General features: G+C 63.9%; 1 protein-coding gene across 1 annotated transcript in view; it reads left to right on the top strand.

Moving 5' to 3' along the window:
* Positions 1-2,739: 2,739 nt before the first annotated feature.
* Positions 2,740-12,337, top strand: part of PTP4A3 (protein tyrosine phosphatase 4A3) — a 34,308-nt gene continuing 24,710 nt past the window's right edge. Inside the window, exon 1 of the mRNA XM_057532341.1 lies at positions 2,740-2,833. The gene's annotated coding sequence lies outside the window, so the exon portion shown is untranslated. The remainder of the gene's footprint in view (positions 2,834-12,337) is intronic.

Genomic DNA, 12,337 nt, shown 5'->3' with positions numbered 1-12,337 from the left:
CCTAACCCACCTCCCCCTGCATGCCCTCTTCCCCAGCTGGGGGCCTCCTCTCAGCCATGCTGGGGGGTGGTGGGCAGGTCCAGTGACTGGGGGTAGATGGGGTGGGGCCCTCAATCCCAGGGAGGATTTGGGTGTCTGGAATTCAGGTCTGGATTCTGACTCTGTCCTTCCCTCACTCAGCCATCAGCTCTGTGGCCCCGTTTCCCGTGTAAAGGAGATCAGTTCTGAGCCAACCCTTCCTGCTATGAGATCACCACTCAGCTCACCCCTTCTTGCCCCGCCCATTCCACTCACAGCAGGGGTGCCCGCTCTGGCCTCCCCAGACCTGGGTTCGAATCCCAGCTCTGCCTTAACTGAGCCTCGGCTTCCTTATCTGCAAAATGGGGGTGGTGGCCCCTCCTCTGCAGGGCACGGTGCAGACTTGGTGGGACAGTGGGTGTAAGTGTCTGGTACGAGGCTGGAGTTCAGTGAATGTTTAGGGAGTGGAACTCTTGGATCCTCCTCCTCGGGTCCCCATAGTGATGCCAAGAATGTGGAGGTGAAAGGGACCCCAGCCCATGAGGAAGGCCACATCCATGGCGAGAAACCTCTCTGAGATTTGGGGCAGGAGAGGAGGAAGAGTACGAAAAGTTAGGGAGGCAGATGCTGCTCTTCGAGGTCAAGCTCAACACTGAAAAAAAAAAAGATCAGTAATTAAAATGGACCCGGGACTTCCCTGGTGGTACGGTGGTTAAGAATCCACCTGCCAATGCAGGGGACACGGGTTCGAGCCCTGGTCCGGGAAGCCTCCACTTGCCGCAGAGCAACTAAGCCCGTGCGCCACAACTACTGAGCCTGTGCTCTAGAGCCTGTGAGCCACAACTACTGAGCCCATGTGCCACAACTATTGAAGCCCGTGCGCCTAGAGCCCATGCTGCGCAACAAGAGAAGCCACTGCAATGAGAAGCCTGTGCACTGCAACGAAGAGTAGCCCCCTCTTGCCGCAAATAGAGAAAGCCCGCGCACAGTAACAAAGACCCAACACGGTCAAAAATAAATAAATAAATAAATGTATATATAAAAAAAAAAAAGTTAAAAAAAAATGGACCTGGAAATGGGCTGCCTCAGTGGGTGCCCAGCTCCCATTTCAGTGGAGGCGTCCTAGGCCCTCAAAGCTGGAATGCATGCCAGATGTTGCCTCTTCCAACAGCACAGCCTTCCCACTCTTCCCTGCTTGAAGGCACGAAGGACAAGGAAGCCCAGCTTTGTGGTTCAACGAGGGAGGCCTGGACCAGCTCTACTCCTGACTTGCTGTGTGATCTTTGGAAGTTGCTTAACCTCTCTGTGTCTTCATCTACAAGATAGAGAGAACAATTGTCCTTACCTCATGGGGCTGTGCAGGGATTAAATGAACTGGTGAACTGAGGTTTGAACCCAGATCGGCAAGGCTCTGCCCTCTGAGCCCCTGATGCCTCTTAGGGAGGAATCGGGGGCCTCTGGGGAGCATCCGACCACCCCCCATCCATGACTGAGTGTACTTCTGGTGTGCCAGATGTAGTTCTGTGCGCTGGAGACACAGATGGGGATACGGGTGAGGTCCTCACCCAGACCACGATCAGTGTTATGTGTAGCAGTTGCCTGTGACTTTCTGGCAGAGCTTGGTGCACAGCTCTGGGGCTGAGTGAGGGGATGGTCAGCGGAGACTGAGTTCTCAGAGGAGACAACAGCTGAGAGGGACCACACGTGAAGGACAACACCACAGGGATAGTCTGGGGCAAGACTTTCCAGGCAGAAGGAACAGTAAGTGCAAAGGCCCTTAGGTGGGACGGACCCTGACTATTGGAGGAAGTGCACGCAGGTGCACGAGACTGTGGCAGTGAGGTGGCAGGTGGAGGGCACCTGGAGGAGCGAGCCTGGGCCTGCTCAGGTGGCCTGGGGACAGTGAGGTGGGGCCCTGCAGGATTCCACACAGAGGAGGATGGACTCACTCTTGCCTTCCAGGGGTCTAGGTGGGTGGGTGGTTGGAGGTCATCCTCTCCGAGAAATGGAGGCAGACCAGCGTCTGGAAGGAGAGGCTGGGCACTTGGCTGGGCTGGGGGTCCATGGACTGGTGTGGGGGACAGGGTTGGGTGAGTGAGGCGCCCGGGAGACCCCGGCCAGGCTCCATGCGCCCTCTGTCCTGGGTTTCCTCCATATGTCACCACTGGCCGAGCCATGAGCTCCCTAGGAACGGCTGATCCATAAGGGGACCTCCTCACCAGTCCCCAAGGGGGCACCTTAAGATCTCCCAGGGCCCCAGCACCGCCCCCCCCCCGAAAGCCACCTCCCGTCCCATGTATCATGGGCGGCCTGGGGGCCTCGAGGCCCAGTCTAACCCCAAGCCCCGGGACAGGTGACTGCTTTCCGTAACCCATCCTCACGGCAAGCCGCCGTGCGCGTGGGGCTCAGCCCCACTCGACACAAGAGGAAGTCCAGGACTCCAGAAGTTTCGTGAAACCCCTGGACCCCGGACTCCATCCCTCAGCCTTGGCGCACCCTGCCCTCTTCACCCTCACTCAGGGTCAAGCCGCTCCCCAACCGCCCCGGCGCCCAGCAGCAGCCGCTTTGCGAGAGATACTGGACCACAGTCAGAGCCCACGGACACGCCCCTTCCCACCTGGGCGGGGCTCCGGGGCGCGCGCGCGCGCCCGCGTCTCCCCGGTGTGGGGAGAGCTCCCATTGGGCCGCGCCGCCCACGTGATGCGGCGGGCCCTGCCCGCGCGCCCGGAGCGGGGCTGCGCCCGCGCCCCGGACCCGCGTGCACGCGCACGCGCCCCGAGCCCTCCGCCCGTGGAGCCGGCGCCCGGACCGCCAGGTCAGTTTCCTCGCGCCCGCTCGGGCGGGGGCGCGCGCGTGGTGCGGGCGCGTGGCGGGGCGCGCGCGGCCCGAGGGCGGGCCGACTCCCCAAGTCCAGGGACCCTGCTCCCGGCGGCCGCTGCGGCGCGAGCGCGGGCCTGGAGGCTGCCACGTGCAACTCTCAGCCCGGGGGCCGGCTCGGGACTCCGCCCGCCGCTTGCCCCCCGCGGCAACGGGACGCCCGAGCTGGGAGGCGTGACCCCCTCCCCCCGGCCCCGATTCTGGGGGCGGGAGACCCCCCCACCCCGAGTACCTCTTCCCCAAGGGCCGGCAGGGTGTCGGGTGCTGCCCCCCATCCCTTGGCTCAGTTTCCTCCTCCGCACAGTTTGGGGGGACTTGGTCTCTAGCGCTCCTGCCCGCCACAACCCCACCGGATTCCCTGCGTCGTGATGGCGGGGGGTGCCGGCGAACGTCGCCGAGGCTGAGCTCCAGGTCCCGGTACAGGTCCGCGCCCCGGCTTTCAGACCACTCTGGGGCTGGTAGCCCGGCGGTGCCTCATCTGTCCAAGCAGTCCCCCAGCTTAGAGCAGGTCTCAGCCTTGTCCCAGGCGGCTTGTGATGCGCTCCTGTGTTCTCCCGGGCAGCTAGCTGGTGGCCGGCTGAGTTGGGGTGGGTGGCGTGTTAGCTCCAGGCCAGTAGAGCAGCTGTCGCCCTGGTCTGGCCTTCCTGGGTGGAGCATGGTGACCCCACAGGCCGGAGCCTGATAGCGGGTCTGAGGGTGGGTAGAGTCCAGGCCAGCTGGTCACAGTGTGCCGGGCACTCCAGCCCTGGCAGGTGGGCATGCGCTGTGCCTCCTCTCCTGGCTGGCCGGCTCTGTGGTCAGCGCTGCATGTGATGGTGGGTGCCTGGGTGCTGGGCATCAGTGGTGTGTGGACTCCAGGGGCGCCTGCTCCTAGGCTGGAGCAGTGTGGGGCTGTGGACCAGAGAGGGTCAGCGGACACAGGGTGCCTGTGGCCTTGCCCAAATGGAGACCCCTTTGCAGCTCTGTGCAGGCGCCTTGCCTCCCTGACCTCAAATCCTCCCATGAAGTTCTTAACCCCACTTCTCAGATGAGGAGACTGAGGCCCAGAGAGGTGGAGTCATGTCCAGCCCCTCAGCCTGCAGACCTCACCAGAGCCTTGGTTTTCCCACCTGTGAAGTGGGTGCTGGTTGACCTTCCCGGCAGGCTGCTTTGAGGAGTAAATGGGCCCTGAGGCAGGCGTGGGGGGTCTCCCCACGGCCACCCAGGCCTCCCTTGCTGCAGGTATTCAGGAGAACAGGCTGCCCCCCAAATGTCCCCCTGGGGAGCTGGCCACCCCCCAACACCCCCATAGTGCTTGCCGCGCACCATGTGCCAGGCCCGGTGCTGGACTGAGGGGTGGACGATGGCAGGTCCCGCCTCAGGCCGTGGCGCTGTGCCTCCTCGTGTCCTTGTCGTCTGGGTGGTGGTCCTCCGTGGGGTCACAAGGTGGTTTGGAGTCTGGCTCTGAGCAGCCCGTCAGGCATTCCTTTCTCACTGAGTCACCAAAACTTGGGCACCTACTGTGTGCCAGGCCCTGATAAGCTGTTATCAAGACTGACCTGGGCCCTGGCCCCGTGGAGCTGGCAGTCAAGTGGAGGCGCCCACACACACAGGTGGCTGTGCCGTCTTGGGCGTGTCCCCGCCGAACCTCACAGTACCCTTCTCTCACTTGGGACGGTGACGCCGCGTGACGGGTGGGGCTGTGTGTGCCCACTGACTCATGTGGCCAGGGTCCACTCTGCCAGGTGGGGCTCCAGGCACTGAGGACCAGGGAGCAGAACAGGTGTGACCCTGCTCTCCTGGACCCTGCCTTCAGTGCTGGGGGTTCTGGCGGGTGGGTGGGTGGGCTGCCGGGCTGGCTGGAGGGCCCAGGGCTTGGCCAATGCACCCTGCCGTTTTCCTGGCCAGGAAGCCGGGCCTGGAGGGACTCTGAAGGCTGGAGGGAATGAGGGCAGGTCCGTTTGTGTGGAGCAGGGCTCTGTCCACGTCCCCAGGGTCACAGCGTCTCCTGCCGCCGGGACTCTGGGAGAGGGGTGGTGGCTCCGCTTCCGGGTGGGGAAGCCGAGGCGCAGAGAAGGTAGTCGCCAGGTGTGTTGGGTGCCTGCTGTGGGCCGGGCCCCTCCTCCATCCTGGTCTGTCCGCCAGCAACTGGAGTCATTGTCTACCTGTCCTGCAGCGAGAGGCCAAAGTTCAGCAAGGCTCCTCACTTCCCGAGGTCACAGGGGCTCTGGGCGGTGATGGCTCAGGGAGGGGGCCCCTCTGTCCGACCCCACCTCTGGCCCAGTGCCCCGAGTCCCCCGGGCGGGCTGGGAATTGTTCCTGTCGGGACTCTGGAAGGCCGCCCAGGTCAAGGGTGTGTGGAAGCCCCAGCCAGGCCCAGTTCCCGCCACAGTGACCGTTCTGCTGCCTGGAGTCTGTCCCTTCCTCCGCCCAGGCCTCAGTTGGGAGTGTGTGTCCTCTGCGAGCCCTCGCAAGGCAGGTGGTGTGTACATTTGTTTTTTTAAAATATTTGTTTATTTATTTGGCTGTGCTGGGTCTTAGTTGTGGCATGCAGGATCTTCGTTGCTGCGTCCAGGATCTTTTAGTTGCAGCATGCGGGCTCTTAGTTGCGGCATGCGGGATCTAGTTCCCCCACCAGCGATTGAACCCGAGCCCCCTGCATTGGGAGCGTGGAGCCTTAACTGCTGGACTACCAGTGAAGTCCCTGGTGTGTACATTTGGATGTGAGGACCTAAGCCTCAGTGCCCGAGGGTCTCAGCGGGCAAGGAGGTGGCTTGAGCCTTGTGGAGACCAGCGTTCTCATCTCTAGAAGGTGACGATCCCCCAGGATGGCTGGAGTGGGGTTCCGCTGTCCTTGGCCATCACAGCCAGAAGGGAGTTGAGGAGAAACTGGTCCGGCAATCAGACCTGAGCCCCGCGCAGCTCCTCCTGCTGCCCCAGCTTCTCAGGCCTCTGTGCCACGAATGCCCTCTCTATCCTGGATCTTCCCGGCCACCACCTTTATTGTGCACCTACTGTGTGCCTGGCCGGAGCTTGGCTGAGTCCTGGATGAGTCCACGGGTGGGTGTCACCACCCTGGGTCTCCATTCTGCACCAGCAAATGAGGGGCTGGATCAGATCCGAGGTTGTCAATGGGGGAGGTGCTCCCAGATGCTTGGTGCTCTCTGAGGTGCACCCACACGTCCCCCAGGAGGTGCTGATGCCCCCGGGAAGGAAGCACCCGTGGCTGATGTGGGCAGGTGGAAGGTTGGGAGCCCCCAGACTGTGTCGTGCTGTGGTTCTATTTCCTGACTCAGCTTCTGAGGGACGGGGCGGCAGGAGCCATGGAGTGTTCTAGAGCAGGGTGGAGGGATGGTCTCTGGTGCGTGGCTGGGGGCTGATGTGCTGGAACAGGACTCAGCCAGGATGTCCGTGGGTGCTGCTCTGGGTCTCCCCAGCACCCCGGCCTGGCTGCCCAGAGCCCCCCTTAGTCGATGAAAGGTCATTCGCCATCTGGCTTTGGGCCAACTTTTCTCCTCTGGGGTCTCAGTTTCCCCTTCTGCAGAAGGGGGGCTCTGACCTGCTGTCACCAGCTCCTCCATCCCCCCAGCCCCTCCTGGGAGCTGCAGGAGCCCGTTCCCATGGCCTCGCTCGCCACAAAGACCCCGAAGCAAGGGCTGGCCCAGCTGGAGGAGGCGGGCGGGCAGGCAGCCCTGCCCTGTCCCCTTCCCATGGGATTGGTGCTCCCGGCCCCTCTCCTGGCCCCGGGGCCCCTCTTGTGACTCAGGCTTCCTGGAAGAGGCGCGGGAGAGCGACGAGGATTCCCCGCCACCCCACCCAGAGTTCCCGCAGTGACCGCCTGCATGTCCCGTCACCGCCCCACCGCTACCTACGGTGGGCTTCACCTGCTGTCTGCTCTGCGCCTGCCCCCAGCGGGCGCCCCTTCCTGCTGCTTCCGCTGCTACCCTCCGGGCATCGTCTGGTGGTGCTGGGACAGGCCCCTCCTCCTCCCTTGCCTGGACCAGGCCCTGCCAAGCCAAACATTTCCTCCCCTTTCATCTCCCCATGGGCTCAGCTGCTGAGCCTTCTCCTGGCCTTCACTTCTCTCTGGCTGGCTGCCCAGTGGCCCATCTGCTGGGAATTGCCATGCGGAGATTAGGGGGTGCCCGAGGGTGCCCGGGGCTCCCCATGGTGACCTCGCAGTCCCCTCTGCGTAGCCCTAGGGAGCCCAGCGCCGTGGCCCCATCTCTGCCAGGCCTCTCTGGGTGACCCTGGGCCGGCCCCTGCTCTTCCTGGGCCTCAGTTTTCTTGTCTAGAGAGTGGACAGCTTGGAGCAGACCTTGGACACCACAGCAGACTGGGTGGGGGGTCAGGACAAAGCTGGTAGTCTTGGCGGTTAAGCCCAAGCCACCTGGGCCAGGCGACCTGCTTGCAGCCCTGCGTCTGCCCCTTGTGACCGGCCCGGCAGACTTGCCGTTTACAGTCTCTGAAGCCTGCAACCTCGGGAAGGGCCGTCCGTGGGTGTCTCAGTTCCCCTGTCTGTCAAGTTGCGCTCTTGGGCCAGACCCTGTGCAGGGAGTGGGCAGAGAGGGCCTGGGGCCCTGCCGTGACGGTACCTCCTGGGCCCAGGAGCTCATGTTGGGGGCGGGGACCATCCAAACAGCGCTCCATGTTGTTGTTCAGTACGGATTCGGTGAGGCTCCTTACGAACAGTCACACAGCCCCGGAAATTCACAGCTGCTCTGGGCTCTGGGCTGCGGGGCATATACTGGATCTCACAGGGACAGGCTGCCCACGTGCAGCGTGATGTATCTCACTTGAAACTTCCCTCACCTCTGACTGTGGGCCTCTCTCCTGATGGCACTTGGGGGCCCGGGGTCCGGGTCTGGATGGACCCTGTTTATGAATCAGTACCCTCGTGACGGCCTCTTCTAAACAGGGCCCTGCATCCCTCTTGCCCCCGTCACCACCAGCTTGGCTGCTGTGTAGTGGTGTTGGGGAGGCAGCCTACTGGCTTGGCCTGGCTCCCGCCTTCCTGTGCCCCTTGAGGGGCTGCCAGGCCTGCACTGGCCCCTGTGGGGGACGGGAGAGGGCGGAGAAAGGTGGTCCTGACCCCGGGTGGGACCATGGGTGAACAGGACCTGCAGGAGACGACTGTCACCTTCCTGGAGCATGAGTCCCCAAGATTTTGAGGTCGTGTTGGCGCAGGAAGTCAAGGTAGCCTTCTGAGAGGAGGTGGTGTCTGTCTGGGGCTTGAAGGATGTGGGTATCACAGTCGCTGGCGGGAGGGGCTCCAGGAAGGGAGAGCTGGGCGAAGGCAGCTCCTGGGAGCTCGGGGCCTGAGTTAAGAGCACCCCTCAGGGGCCCTGTCGTGGTCTCGCTCTAGGCCGGAGTGGAGCTGGTCCAGGGCACGGGCTTCATCCTCACGGCCAGCTGTGTGGCAGTGGCTGTCACTGCCCCGTCTCCCAGGCCACGTACCCTGCCCAGGGTGGCAGGCGTGTCTGGCTGGTGCCCCTCGAGTCGGGGCTGTGCGGTCCTTGTAGAACGGCCTGGAGCCAGACTGTCGTCCCCTCGTTTACCGATGAGGGGCCCCCAGGTGTGTGTGGGACCGGGGGGGAGTGGACCTCACCCCAGTACAGCCACCGGCTCATCTGGCCCGGGAGACCCTCCCCTCTCTGGCCTCAGTTTTCCCTGTTTCTCAAATGGGGCTGGGAGGACCTGCCTCCACGGGTGGGTGACAGTCTGAGGAGGAAGGGGCAGCTGGTGAGCAGGAAGCCCTGCTTCCGGCCTCTGGTGTTAACGTGCCGGTCCGTGCCTCAGTCTCCCCCTCTGTAAGTGGAGGTGTGCGCCCCTTTTGTGGGCGTGTTGGGAGGTGTAAAAGGGGGCCTCCCGGGGTGTGCGGAAGGTGCCCTGCCGAGGGCGCAGCCCTTCCCCGCTGCTCTCCCCTCCGCCGTGGCCTCGAGGGCTGGGCCGTTCCCACGGTCGCCGGGCAGCCGCAGGAAGCCATCTGGAGGCCTTGTTTACCCCTCCTCCCAGCTTCCCTGGCAGGAAGTCACCGGAAGGGCCGTCCCGAGGGGCCCCCTGGCCTGTGAGGACAGCCAGAGGCTGGGGGTCCCTGGGTGGAGCGTGGGGGGCAGGGAACGCGGAGGACAGAGCCAGGCAGAGCCCGCTGGGCGTGTGGGCTGGAGTGCAGATTGAACCATTCATCAAGGGTGTTCGTCTGTCCGTCCACCTCGTCAGCTGCCCGTCCACCTCGTCAGCTGCCCCTGCCCCCCACAGGCCCCCGATGAGGCCCAGCATGGCCACAGCCCACGAAGTCACGGTCTGCAGACAGCAGTGAGGCCACCGCAGCCTCGGCCCTGGGGGGACCGTGTGACATCAGGGGAGGTGTGGGGTCCAGGGAGCTGGGGGAGGAGCCCCTAACCCCGGGGAGGGGTCAGAGGAAGGGACTTCGCGCCTGCTGAGGGTCAAGGGGGAGGCGTCTAGGGGAAGGACCGGGAGGAGAGCGCTGCAGGTGGAAGGGGGCAGCCTCTGGGGCGTTAGAGGTGGGCGGGGTCTGGGGGCGTGGATGGTGACGGTAGGGATGGTCGTGCCTCACAGACCTCTTTCTCTCCTCCCCTCCCCCAGCCCTCCCGCCCCTCCCCCAGGACCCCCACGAGACCCCCAGATCAGCCTGCAGGTCTGGACGTGGTTGGAGCAGGGTCGGGGCCTGGGCTTCCGCCCCTCGGGACGTGCCCAGCTGCCCCGGCATTTGCTGCAGCCCCGATGCCCACTGACTGGCCTGAGTGTGGCCGGCCGGGCCTGGGGACTGTTCCCACAGACACTGCCAGCTGGGCCTGCCCGGCGCTAGGAGGGACGCTGACCCCTCAGGGCCTCGTGTCCTGTCTGCTTGGCTGCCTTGTGCCTGCCTGGGCCTCCTGTCTTCAGAAGGAGCCTGGTGGGCTCAGGGGTCAGACAGCCCTGCCCGGCCAGCCCTGGGGAGGCCAAGGAGCGCCCCACCTTGGTTTCCTCCCCTCCCTCCCCCCTCCCCCCTCCTCCCCTCCTTCCCCCTCCCCCTCCTCCCCTCCCTCCCTTTGGAAGGCTCTGGCGCAGGTTCTTATGGGCAAAGCCTCCCAGAGCGTGTGCTGGGGTTTCGGGGCCAGGGTGAGTTTACGGTACCCCACCCTGGGGAAGTGAGCGTGAGAACCAGGGCTTCGGGCGGATCGGGGATTCAGGAGCATGCTGCCGGGAGGCGTGTCCACCGAACAGTCCTGGGTGAGACTGGATGGTCCAGGGGCATCCATGGGCATCCATGGGCCGAGGACAGACACCCGTGAGCCTGTCCCGGGAGGGTCAGTGACCGTTCCCAAGCCTGCTGCTTGTGCTGCTTGCACTGACCCAGCCTCACGGCCGCATGGGGTGTGGGTGCCCCGTTTGTGGAGGATCAGCTGCCTCCCGGCGGTAGAGGGCCACTGACCCCAGGTCTGAGCAGTGTCGGCCTCGCTCCGCTGGCTTGTAATGAAATGCCATGTCCAGCGGAACGTGGAAGCAGAGGGAAGGGTGCTCTCTTAAGAGACGTTGGCTGTGTGCGTGAGCAGGAGTGGGGGAGGCAGCAGGAGGCTGAGGCTGGGCTCCCTGGCGCTTGTTGGGATGCCGCTGAAATGGGAGAAGCCTTGAGGGGTGTTGGGGGAGCCCTGCGCCGAGAGCCCGGAACCTGGGGAGGCTGGGGGGAGGCTGGCCGAGGGACGGTGGCTAGCCTCAGCCCCCAGACCACTTCTTCCTGGGTGCCGCGTGCTCTGTTGATGGTACGTGACAAGATAGTGCTCTCCACGCCCCTCCCCTTCTGCCAGGGCGTCTGGGTAGAAAGTAGGTTGAGATGGGAGCTTCTCAGTGCATCCGGAGTCCAGCTGGGGCAGGGGCTCCTCCTCAGCCGAGGGCCTCTCTTCTTCTCTTGCTGCTGCTGGGGCCATGGTCTGGGGGCGCCTGGCCCTCAGAGTCACCACCTGGCTGCCGTGGCCAAATTGGCTGTCATGCTAGGAACTGAGCTTTTCTTCCAGAGAGCTCCTTTGGACCCAGAGCATAGCCAGGGCATCCAGTAGGTGCTCAGTAAGTGTTTGTGAGCTGGTGAGCCGGCCTCCAAGGAGGTGGGGTCTAGACAGGCACAGGAGAGCCAGGAGGGAGTCCTGGGTAGGTGGCACCCATAGGCAAAGGCCTGGTGGCAGTGTGGGATGATGCAGGGGCAGAGAGCTGGCAGAGGGCACAGTAAGTGCAAAGGGCTGGAGGCAGGATCTCAGAGGCAAGTTTCAGGAACAGCAGGAGGGCAGGTGAGGCTGGAGCCGAGGAAGGGAGTTGGGGGAGGAGGAGGTCAGTGGGGTGGGGCCTTCTTTCAGGCCTAAGGACGAACATAGGCTTTCCTTCTTCGCGATGTGGGTGCCGTGGGAGGGTTTCAGCCGAGGAGGACAGGATGGACTCAGCTGTCACCACGTAGGGAGTCGGGGGCAGGGTTGGGGGGACCTGCGATGCCAGCGGGGGTCTGGTTCTGGGCAGATGCTCCTCAGATTCCTGGTCACCCCAGGTGGCTCCAGGCACCTGGGCCCAGGTGTTGCCATCTCACCACCCATGGCAGCCCTCTTGCCCCCGGCTGGGGATTCTGGGGAGTTTCCATTTCCTTACCTTGAGCTTGATTCTGTGACACGCCTGGATTTGGGATTCTGAGGACCGGTGCCCACCGCAAGCCCGCCTGCCCTAGGGACCAGCTCCCGTGGTTCCCCTGAAGGCTGGGTCACCTTTCTGCTCCCTGCCCTTTCCTGCCTCGTGGCCTTTGCTCAGGCCATGCCCTCCACCCAGACACCTACCCCATTCACCCAGCTGGATTTTTTTCTAGCTGGATCTTTTAAGGCAAAAGGGGGACGGCGTGTCCTCCTGTGACTATTGGGTGCCGCCCAGCAGGCCGCCTGGGGCAGTCCAGCTCTCGAGGGATGTCCGTACCTGCTTCTGATGAGTGGGGCCTGGATTCGGGGGAGTTGCATGAATGTGCAGTTTTGTCTGGTGGAGGAGGTTGCCTCCCTGGGGCCCCGTTGAACACCGCCGGTCTCTTCTCCCCTCTCCCATCTTAGCGCTCAGAATCTGCGTGCTGAAAGCACTCAGTGCCGTGAATTCTCGAACCAGCGTTGCCCCCTGCCAGCTCCGTCACAGGTGATTGACTAGATCTCAGACTCGTACCCACTTTATGTGTGATAGTTGTGTTTTTAACTTCTAAAAAGGCTTTGGCAAACCTTTCCCATCCTTGAAGGCCAGCACTGTCCCGCCTGGAACCCTGGAGGGCCCCTCCCCGTCCGGCTGGCTGCTGGGGCCTCTGTCCCTCCCAGACAGGCCCAGTGCCCTCGGCAGCCTGGCGCAGCCCTGACGGGCCGGGAAGGGGCTGACCGGGTGCCCCCAGGTGTGGACCTGGGTCCTCTCTGCCCGCCCACCCTGTGTCACCTGGACCCCCCTGTCCAGCACCGCT

The sequence above is a fragment of the Balaenoptera acutorostrata genome, chromosome 17 (assembly GCF_949987535.1).
Source record: "Balaenoptera acutorostrata chromosome 17, mBalAcu1.1, whole genome shotgun sequence".
NCBI lineage: Eukaryota > Metazoa > Chordata > Mammalia > Artiodactyla > Balaenopteridae > Balaenoptera > Balaenoptera acutorostrata.
This window is presented reverse-complemented; position numbering and strand designations above follow the sequence as displayed.